Raw genomic sequence first — 12,000 nt, forward strand, 5'->3', positions numbered from 1 at the left:
TCATAAGACATTATGATCTCATTTTCTCCCAGAAATGTCAGTTCCTCATCTTGTATATGACTTTCATCAAAAAATTTTCGTTATAGTTACAGGCATCAAGTTTTGATGATCTTGTAGAGATTATTGATGAGTAATGAGCTGTGTCATCGCAACCTGCATGCTCTGCTCGGTAGAACCAAGTAAACAATGAGAAGTCGGGAGGGCAGACTTATGCAAATTATCTAGAGAGTTGATCTGATACACAAAATTATGGCGATATCGGTATTCTCAGTACTGGAATTACAAATACCATCGGACATAGTGGTGAAGAAAATACTTTTAACAAATCTGTTTACGTACAGCACAACGAATACGCCCAGGACAGGTTCTCAGTATTAAAATTTTTGTTGCTTTTAAATAATAAATATGTGACTCAACCTTTGTCTACCCATTACACAAGAGAAACCAATCAAGATATAAGAGCTCTGCTTCTAGTCACAGTATTGCAGGCAATAGTACTCTCTGCTTTACACAGTCGTTTCAGTACATCTGAGTGGTAGTTCCGCCACTTACAGTGTAAAATTACGGTGGAGGAAGCCGTTTATCGAGATCCTACTATCTAGTGTACTAGGATGGTCACTATATCGGTTACACAACTTTCTGATAGCAAACATAGTATTAAATTTACAAAGAGATAACCACATCTGTTGTCTCCATAATTTAGTTTAAAATCAGTGGCTTGCCAAATTTGTTATTGTGTGAAATTAGAAGTGTATGGTCAATACCCACTGGTGATATACAACATTGTAAAATGACTCTTGAATAGATACTTTATCTACTTTTACAGATTTAAACATACTTTCGACTCCTTTTATGTCTTTACCTGTGCCAAATCAATAGATATGGAGCAGTCAGCAATGGACAAGTCCTTAATATCTTCGTTTCATTGGTGTTGATGGTAACACTCACCCACAGTTACTTACTTCGAAGTGTCTCATGCTAGAGGGCATAGGGCATGAAGACGCTATACGTGTTGTACAAAACACATATGTGTAACATGACGTTAAAGAAAGCATTTACTGGAGCTGAAATTTCAACATCATGTAAATTCAAAAAAAAAAAAAAAAAAATTCTTTCTCATCTGTCTCATGAAGTATATTTGCGTCTTCTTCAGGTCCTACAGTTAATCACGTAAGTAGTTCCAACCACTGGCTCATGCATCATAAGATCCATACGATAACCAGGTGCCGTGGGCCACTATTCATCAGAAGCGTATATTACAAATGTGTAGGCACCAAAATGGTCACCACTGGTGTAGTCACGGTGACAGTGGTGATTACACGTTCAGGATGTATACTTCTGATGATCAGCGAACCGCGGTACCTAGTTATCGTATGGGCACTATGATACATGAGCCAGTGACTGGACCTACTTATTTCGTTAACAGTAGGACCTGAAAATGAAGCAAATTTATCGTTGCAACTAGTCATCTGAATACGCAAAAATTCAATACTTATTGACTTTAAAATCCTAAAAATAATATTTAAATTAAATAAATGTAACGATTTCCACATTGTTGCTTATCTAAATGATGAGATCTATAAGATGCATGTATATAAACGAAGGTCTAAGAAAAGTCAATTTTTGAAAAAATGTCGATACTCCCCGTTTGAGGTTTTTTGGCAAAAAAAACAGCTTTCGCAAACATCTACTTATTATATATCAAATGAAGCGCAATTTTATGCTCTGTCGATTGCTGCAAACCGCATCACTATGCGATAAACAGTTTTCTTGTTAGATCCGATTGAAAATGTTCTGCAGTGTTCTGTGATGTTCCATTTCCTTATATTGTCAGCCGCTGTCCTGCGTCCACAGGAAGGATGGACTTTCACGAGTTCAATAACGATGCTAGTCCATCTTTAATACAGATAAAACAGAGACTTGTAATTAAAACACTGTATGCGTATTGCATTAATATTAATACACAATTTTTTCGCATATTACATATCAAATGCCGTCTGTTAAAACGAAGATTTAATGTGATAGTTCGTTGCAATGGGAAACTTCGAAGGTCCGTATTGTACACTGATTTGGCTGAAAACAGAGCTAACAGTAACATAAAAGCTTGGTGTTGACTATTTTGTTGATAGAATAATATTTTCCGTTCGCTTAGCTCGATGCCACTTTCCATGACTTTCTACATTGTGCTGTCACATTCTACATACAGTCTTCCAATTTTGAGTTTTGTTTGAGATAACTTGAGTGCAGACAGCAAGCTCTACATTCCCCTTTCCTCCCAGACCCCCTGAGAGTAGTAGCAACAGCCAGCAGACCAGCGATGTTGTGCTTCGTACTGTGTTCGCAATGGGCAGAGAGTTTATTATCTTAGGTCGTAGATTGCGCCTGCAACGAACCAGGATTTGCGTCAATATTCATACTAGCGTGAACAGCTGGAACACAATACTGCCAAATGAAACAACTAAAAGTGCCCACAGGGCTTTTCCACATAATAATTTCAATCGCTGATGTTTGCAATGGTCAGCCACAAAACACAGAAGTCAGAAAATATGCTTACTACCGTTTCAAAACCAGGCAGTCGAGTTGGAAGATGTTTATATTTTATCCACTAATACAACATCCTCCATATTCTGCTTTTCATTTTGTTTTCCCTCCTACTATCTTATCTGCTGCGGCCCGAATTCACGCATTCTTAGCGACGTGCGACGCACAAGGCAAATTACACAACATATTTACTCAAACATTAACAAGAAAATGTTTGTTGGCATACCTAGATAATTTTACTGTATTGCAGCAATATTAGAACCAGTCTAAGTGGGTGTCACCAGCCTCGCTTTGATCGACGAATCAGAGTTAAACATATCATTGCTCCTAAACCAATGATTAATGCCGTGTAGCTATCCGACTGCAGTTAGCAATATTCTCAGATCTGGTCACTGGATTTAAAAAATGGACATCTCTGGCAGTTAATACACCACCTTTAGATGGATCCCAACAATATCAACAAAAGAGGATAACACTTCACAATCAAAAGGTCACGAGATACGAAAAGAACCCTACACTTCAGGTTACCACGGAAACAAATGTTAACTTGTTGGCTTCACTTAGAACTAGCTAAATAGGACTCTTTCACTGATCATCTCTTCCAGCTGACTAAACTCTCAATGGTTTGGTACAAAATCGATTCTGACAGATCACTTGTGCATACATTAATCCGCAAAATACGCCTATTAAATCAGCAGTATCTAACTGGAACTCCAGGTGGTCACATGGGGATGCATTTTTGAATTCTTGTAGGACTTCCGGACTGAAAACACAACTTTGTCGGTCACGAAAGAAGATTAACTACCGACTTCCGAAATGTCAAACATTTTAAAACACCACCTCCGGCCCAGAGGACACACGAAATGTCTCCGACATCAGTAAGGATTGCGAGCACACGTCACTACTTGACATGCTCCAGACCGCTCAACGAAGTTATTTTACATTCAGGCCTCTTAACCGAGCGGAATGCTCCAGCCACACAATACTTACATTACTGAGTTATTTCCAGACTGGACAAAAGCCCCTTAAACTGGATGCCAGAAACTAACTCTGGCGTCACAGACAGCCACCGCAAGGTCAGGAATGGTGTTTGATACGCTCTTCCTTGATTTTCTACTGCCACTTATTTTTTGGACGATGTTGGGTATTACATGCCCTACTTTATCCCCATCAGCTACAGGGCTTTGATCATACATTATATTACCGAAGGCTTTCTGTGAGTTGGCGAATGCCATGAAATTAGTCAGGTTTTCCAGCAACTTTCATCCAATACTAATCTCAAGAAAGAACAATTTTCTGAGACCAAGTGTCATCTCAATGGGAAGGCAATAAGGAGTTAAACAACTGCCGGTAAAATTCGTTCCATACTACAAAGTAACTCTCGTGAGGTCAAGACACTTTTAGGGGATGTTTGGTACAGTAAGCTATACTGATTAACTTCAGGTGTTATGAAATGGTCGGGCGACATGAAATTCCGTTGTTTCTAATACGTGCTCCCAGCCAGGAGGCACCCGATCTACTTCAAAATGTTGACTTCATGCTACGTAGCGGGTTCAGTTCACCTCCAATCGCGGTGTGACTTACTGCACAGAAAAACCGTTTCTGTAGTTTCACAAAATTTTTTGAGGTAAGTTTTTAAAAATATGAAATAATTATTGAAAATCAACACCAACGATTAAAACTACGCAATTTATTAAATAGAAGAGTAGTATATAGATATCTATGTTCGATTTTTGGCTATGGCTATTGTTGATTCTGTTATGCTGTTAAGTCCAAGATGTTGTGCTGGGCAATATAGAATGCCCGTTACTCCATAAATACCACCTTTACTGTGCTGGTGCTGAAAACGAAGATTAGATTTGCGACAAATGCTGACAGATAAATGTAAAACGAGTCACCTCTACCAAGCACACTATTGTGACAAAAGTGTGGGATAGAGATACGCGGATATACAGGTGGGCGGTAGCATCGCGTACACAAGGTGTAGGAGGGCAGTGCATTGGTGGAGCCGTCATTTGTATCCAGGTGATTCATACGAAAATCTTTCCAACATGATCATGGACGCGCGACGGGAAGTAACAGACTTTGCACGCGGAAAGGTAGCTGGAACGTCGGGCGTTGTGGACGAGCGGTCCTAGGCGCTGCAGTCCGGGACCGCGCTGCTGCTACGGTCGCAGGTTCGAATCCTGCCTCGGGCATGGATGTGTGTGTTGTACTTTGGTTAGTTAGGTTTGAGAAGTTCTAAGTTCTAGGGGACTGATGACCTCAGATGTTGGGTCCCATAGTGCTCAGAGCCATTTGGACCATTTTTGAACCATTCCACTTCGCAAGTAGTTGGGGAAATGAATATTCCGAGATCCACTGTGTCAAGAGCATACTGAGAATACCAAATTTTAAAGATTATCTCTTATCAAGGGCAACGCAGTGACCGATGACGTTGATTTAACGACCGATAGCAGTTGCGTTTACGTAGAGTTATCAGTACTAACAGACAAGCAGTATTGAGTGAAATGACAACGAAAACCATCATGACACGTACGACGAGCGCATCCTTTAGGATAGTGCAGTGAAATTTGGGGTTAATGGGCAATGGCAGCAGACGTCCGACGAGAGTGCCTTTGCTGACGACAAGACATCGTCTGCAGCGCCTCTCTTTGGCTCGTGACCGTATCGAGTGGACTCGACCGGTAAACCGTCACTGGTCAGATGAGTCCCGATGTCAGTTAGTAAGAGGTGATGGTAGTGCTCGAGTGTGGAGACTATTTGCAGACATTCATTGACTTCATGTTCTCCAACAAAGATGAAATGCATCATCTCACCGGGCTACAACTGTTCGCGATTGGTTTGAGAAACATTCTGGACAATTCGATCGAATGACTTGGCCACCCAGGTCGTCCAACACGAATCCCATCGAACACTTATGGGACACGAATCGAGAGGTCAGTATGTGCAAAAGATCTGCACTGGTAATACCTTTGCAATTGTGGACAGCATTAGAGGCGTCATGGCTCAGTGTTTGTACAGGGGACTTCCAACGATTTGTTGAGTCTATGCCACGTCAAACTGGTAGACTATTCTGGGCAAAAGGAGGTCCGACACGATATTAGGAAGTATCTGATGACTTCTGTCACCTCAGTGTAAATAAATGATTATTTCAGAGCTTGTTTTGAAGTCAAAAAACTTAACAGATTTGTTATCGAAAGAAATTATTTTTTCTGTTCAAAAATGGCTCTAAGCACTGTGCGACTTAACATCTGAGGTCATCAGTCCCCTAGACGTAGAACTACTCAAACCTAACTAACCTAAGGACATCACACACATCCATGCCCGAGGCAGGATTCGAACCTGCGACCGTAGCAGCAGCGCGGTTCCGGACTGAAGCGCCTAGAACCTCTCGGCCACTCCGGACGGCATTTTTTCTGTTACTGATAAGTAATTCTTTTAAAAGTTTAAGTTTCTAACAGTCTCAGAATTGTGTTTTGGTACATAAAATATGTATTGCCCCAAATTTACATGATTATCTGCAATTTTGCAAACCTATTCCTTATTTAACTACTGTTCCTTGCTACCCTCCAAGAGAAACTTTTTCCCTTTTTTGTGGTAAGTTTTTTCAAATAAATACAAATATGTTTTTGCCAGATAACTGGATATTACAATAAAGAGCGTTTGGAAGCTAAAAATTCATTTCAGTTGAAGACGCAACTGCGAAAGTAAATGCTCTTCCATGATACCCTATCTCCATTTGTGTCTATGCTAATGGCCTAAGCTTCCACAGGAAGGAAGATCATAGTGAAAACAGATGTTAAGAAGGATTTGCCATCTTTATTATTTGTACTTTTCTTTCTGTTTCCTCAGGCTTGATTAGTTCATGTGTACGACAAGATGTCCGTAAATTTCTCTAAATATTTTTAATCTAAATATAAATTTTAATCTCATCACACCACTTCTAGGTTGGATCATCAGTTTTGGAAATTAGAGAAATTTGATGCATTTTTCCCTCACTGATGTGTCTTCATGCTCTCTTACTTTCTCAGCACGGAAGGAAATATGATTACAGTTCAACGTCCGTCGATTGCAAATTCCTTGGAAACAGGTCTTAAGTTCACATTTGACCTGTTTGGTCCAGGAAATTGGCCACACTCTTCTAGAGAAACCATCACGACAATCTCCTAAATCAAATTAGGATACAATGAAAAGAATAAATGTACTAGCTTGTACGAAATTTGGACACCGCTCCTCTGGAATGCAATTCCAACCGTTTCGCCACTTACTTCGTACCCTCATACACTCATGAAAAAGTAAATGTTGACGCAGACAACTATAATGCCAACTGCGAAGTATTTTTTCCAAAAAATTCACATCACTGCCTTTCAAGATCCGGTCTCTGTCGCCGCTATTGTAGGGAGGGATTGTAGCGACTTCAGTCACACAATCGACAAAGTTTACAAATACCTTCTCTTAATTCTAAACCTGGACTGTGCACTGTTGCAGGATGGGGTACAATACCTGTCTCCACACTTTATGGTGACAGCTGAAGGAATACCTAGGTAAACACCTACTTTCAAAGCGCAATCTGGGACTTACGATGATTTTGATATGACGTCCTCCTCATCACTACCATCCCATATTCATCAATATACTCTAGTCACAGAATCATTCTCCTACTAAAGTCTTATACACTTAAATGATTCTACCATTGCAAAGCAAGGAGTTTTTTACCTCTGTTAACATACTTGGACGACAAGGTCTTGACAGTAACTTCAAACAGAGCCCGGCACCCAAAGAAACAGCCGAAAAGATTGCGATATTACCTACAACAATCATAAAGTTATCTTTAATTTATCATTAGCAACCAATTATTTATTAGTAATTTTAAATCAATTAGAAATGAGCACACATACACTTATTATTATTGGCCCATCTGACAGGCAGACACGCATGCTCTAATTCTAAACTGGTGTTGTGTATTCTTAACAACTTCTAGTAACATGGACACTACAGAAGCCAAATGCGTTTACTTTTATTTCAAATGTAAGACTGTACCACTAGTAACATGAGTTATCGCGGAAACTAATATGCTAATTTTTATTACATGTATACAACTGTGTTACTTTTTGATGTAAATAGCCAATATATAACCATACAAAGAAACGAATGAAGTATGTGTAATCTTTACATTGATTCGTTCCAGACTATTTTCGTAGAAATTGTGCCTTGTCAAACGGCAGATAGAATAAGCTATTGAAACTAAAGAAGTTTGGAATCAAAAAATCTCCTAAGCCTCAGGGAGCTCAACAAAACTCTAATAACTAAGAATTAATTGTTTATCAATAGTTTGAAACAATAAAATATTACACTACGAGCAAAAAACGATGATTGCTCAGCTGTCAGAGTCTGACAATGCTATTCAGTACACAAAACACAATTGTTGTTTGTTCTGAACAAATTCTAGTAGCTTGGGCAGCATAAAAGATAAAAATGTTTACTTTTGTTCTTTCGTTTTTAAAATGTAAGAATATTTAACTTGTAACATGAGTTGCCTGGTAAAGGAATGCGTTATTCTTTAATTAGAACTAAGCCCTGTGGTATGTAGTGATCTAAGTGGCCAGCTCGCAGCCATACATAAAAGAAAAAGAAAATCATTATACTTAACTTGTAAACTGATTCATTCTGCACCATTCTGATAGAAATTGCGCCATGATCAATGGAAGATGGACTATCTAACGAAGTTAAAGACAACATAGAGATCAACTAAACTACAACTGGAATTATTAATTGTGACGAAATGTGGATAATATTGTTGGTCAGCCGAATTTGGGGTTAAGTTTTAATACTTTTCCTATACTAAAGTTATATTAAATGTGAAATGAATAAAATCTAGATGAAAATACCAGGAATGGGAAGTGTACTGTTTTCAGTATTGAAGAGGACAGGAAAATACTTGGGAAACCTTCCAAAGCAACAAGGCAGAAAAAAGTGAATGATAAGATGTCTTTCAAAGAAGAAAGAATACTGGTATTACGTCTATTGATTCATAAAGATATTCTTGTCAGTTGTTAATGTAGTTAATGATGACTGATTTTACATACCTGCAAATTGTTCAGATATATGACTTATGGTAAAAGTCGTTGACTGTAGGCTAACGTTCTTTAATTAAACGGAAAATAGTAGTGTTAAAGTTTTATTACAAAAATTACTTATGTATTTGGATAATAAGATCTGGAACAGTTGTTAATTAACTCTCTAGTGTTATTATCGGGATTCACAGTATGGTTTCCGACGGTACGCCTTTCTGATATCTTGTGCACGAAAACTATTATGGGAATGACTTTTCTGTCGCAAAAACGCTTGTGTATTACTTAATGTTGGTGTTTCCATATTCTGGAACCATGTTAGAATTTCCATACATTTTAATCATTTAAAGTACACAGCTGGTACGCGAGAATCTTTACAGATTTATAACAAAGTTAAAAAGGAAGCAATTCCCAAACTGACCACAGAACATTTCAACAGAAGTGATTTGAACTGTCCAGTGGACCGCGACGTGCAAATAAAAGAAGCCACGAAGGGAATCCAGTGCAGTTTGTGAATGAGAGATTTCTGTCATCACGGAACAGCCTCGTTTACCTTTCTGTGTGATCGAGTCACTAGGCCGGAACTAATATTCCGTTTTAATCGGTATTTCGGCACAACAGCTCCAAAAGAGAGTGCCGGTGAGCGGCTATTACCGACAAAACGCTGGACCTGACGAGGAAAAACAATTTAGGATTGCAATCACATTCTGCACGGGAATCAACGCAACCGGCGCTGTCTATCACTCAGAGACCACAAACAGGAACCAAGATTGCAAGCGTAGGATAATACGCAAACGTTTTTCTTTGATATAGAGGTAGACTGCTACCAATAATAAATTTCAGTTTATCTGAGCGAGAAAATTCAGAAAGATATTAGAGAACCCTACACATTTAATTTCCATAACGAGGGACTGCCCGCTGTACTAAAGCCAGCGGACTGGCATTAAAGAATAGCAGTGGTTCCAATATCTACAGCTACAGCTAAACTCCGAAAGACACCGTATAGTGTGTGATGGTGGGATTTGTGTGTATCAATGTCACTTCCTCCCTCTTCTGTTCCAGCCCTGAATGATTATCGGGTGTCACGATTATTGGCAAGCTTCACTGCAAGCTCAACTCTCTCTAATTTAACTTTCGTGGTCTTATTGCGAGATATATGTCGGAGGAAGCAATATATTGCTTCAAACTTCCTGGCAGATTAAAACTGTGTGCCGGACCAAGACTCGAATTCGGTAGCTCAGTCGGTAGAGTACTTTCCCGCGAAAGGCAAAGATGTCGAGTTCGAGTCTCGGTCCGGCACACAGTTTTAATCTGCAGGGAAGTTTCATATCAGCGCAACTCCACTGCAGAGTGGAAATCTCATTCTGGAAACATCCCCTAGGCTGTGCTAAGCCACGTTTCCGCAATATTCTTTCATCCATGAGCGCTAGTTCTGTAAGGTTCGCAGCAGAGCTTCTGTGAAGTTTGTAAGGTAGGAGACAATGTGCTGGCAGAAGTAAAGCTGTTGAGGACAGGGCGTGAGTCGTGCTTGGGTAGCTCAGCGACCCCCTTCCGTTATCCGTTTCTTCTTTTTTTTTAAATATAATGTTCAGAGGTATATTTAGTTTTTTTGTTCGTAGGCAGAGCCTGAACTGAGGGCGCACGACCGTCCCAGTTAGCTTTAGGGTGAAAGTGTGGGTGGCACTAGCTTTGTTTTTGTTTGTAGCTTATATAGGTTTTGGGGGTAGTATGGGTGATGGGGGCCAACGCCTGAGATGGGAGAGGTATATATATATATATATATATATATATATATATATATATATATATATATATATACTTCCGCCTATGAACCATAGACCTTGCCGTTGGTGGGGAGGCTTGCGTGCCTCAGCGATACAGATGGCCGTACCGTAGGTCCAAACCACAACGGAGGGGTATCTGTTGAGAGGCCGGACAAACGTGTGGTTCCTGAAGAGGGGCAGCAGCCTTTTCAGTAGTTGCAGGGGCAACAGTCTGGATGATTGACTCATCTGGCCTTTTAACACTAACCAAAACCGCCTTGCTGTGCTGGTACTGCGAACGGCTGAAAGCAAGGGGAAACTACAGCCGTAATTTTTCCCGAGGGCATGCAGCTTTACTGTATGGTTAAATGATGATGGCGTCCTCTGAGGTAAAGTATTTCGGAGGTAAAATAGTCTCCCATTCGGATCTCCGGGCGAGGACTACTCAAGAAGACGTCGTTATCAGGAGAGAGAAAACTGGCGTTCTACAGATCGAAGCGTTGAACGTCAGATCCCTTAATCAGGCAGGTAGGTTAGAAAATTTAAAAAGGGAAATGGATAGGTTAAAGTTAGATATTGTGGGAATTAGTGAAGTTCGGTGGCAGGAGGAACAAGACTTTTGGTCAGGTGAATACAGGGTTATAAATACAAAATCAAATAGGGGTAATGCAGGAGTAGGTTTAATAATGAATAAAAGATTAGGAATGCGAGTAAGCTACTACAAACAGCATAGTGAACGCATTATTATGGCCAAGATAGACACGACGCCCATGCCTACTACAGTAGTACAAGTTTGGATGCCAACTAGCTCTGCAGATCATGATGAAATGTATGATGAGATAAAAGAAATTATTTAGGTAGTGAAGGGAGACGAAAATTTAATAGTCATGGCTGACTGGAATTCCATAGTAGGGAAAGGGAGAGAAGGAAACATAATAGGTGAATATGGATTGGGGGTAAGACATGAAAGAGGAAGCCGTCTGGTAGAATTTTGCACAGAGCATAACTTAATCATAGCTAACACTTGGTTCAAGAATCATAAGAGAAGGTTGTATACATGGAAGAATCCTGAAGATAGTAGAAGGTATCATATAGGTTATATAAAGGTAAGACAGAAATTTAGGAACCAGGTTTTAAATTGTAAGACATTTTCAGGGGCAGATCTGGACTCTGGTCACATTCTGTTGGTTATTAACTGTAGATTAAAACTGAAGAAACTGCAAAAAGGTGGGAATTTAAGGAGATGGGACCTAGATAAACTGACTAAACCAGAGGTTGTACGAGTTTAAGGGAGAGCATAAGGGAACAATTGACAGGAATGGGGGAAAGAAATACAGTAGAAGAAGAATGGGTAGCTCTGAGGGATGAAGTAGTGAAGGCAGCAGAGGATCAAGTAGGTAAAAAGACGGGGGCTAATAAAAATCCCTGGGTAACAGAAGAAATATTGAATTTAATTGATGAAAGGAAAAAATATAAAAATGCAGTAAATGAAGCAGGCAAAAAGGAATACAAGCGTCTCAGAAATGAGATCGACAGGAAGTGCAAAATGGCTAAGCAGGGATGGCTAGAGGCTTATCTCACTAGGGGTAAGATAGGTATTGCCTACAGGAAAATTAAAGAGA

The sequence above is a fragment of the Schistocerca americana genome, chromosome 7 (genome assembly GCF_021461395.2).
Source record: "Schistocerca americana isolate TAMUIC-IGC-003095 chromosome 7, iqSchAmer2.1, whole genome shotgun sequence".
NCBI lineage: Eukaryota > Metazoa > Arthropoda > Insecta > Orthoptera > Acrididae > Schistocerca > Schistocerca americana.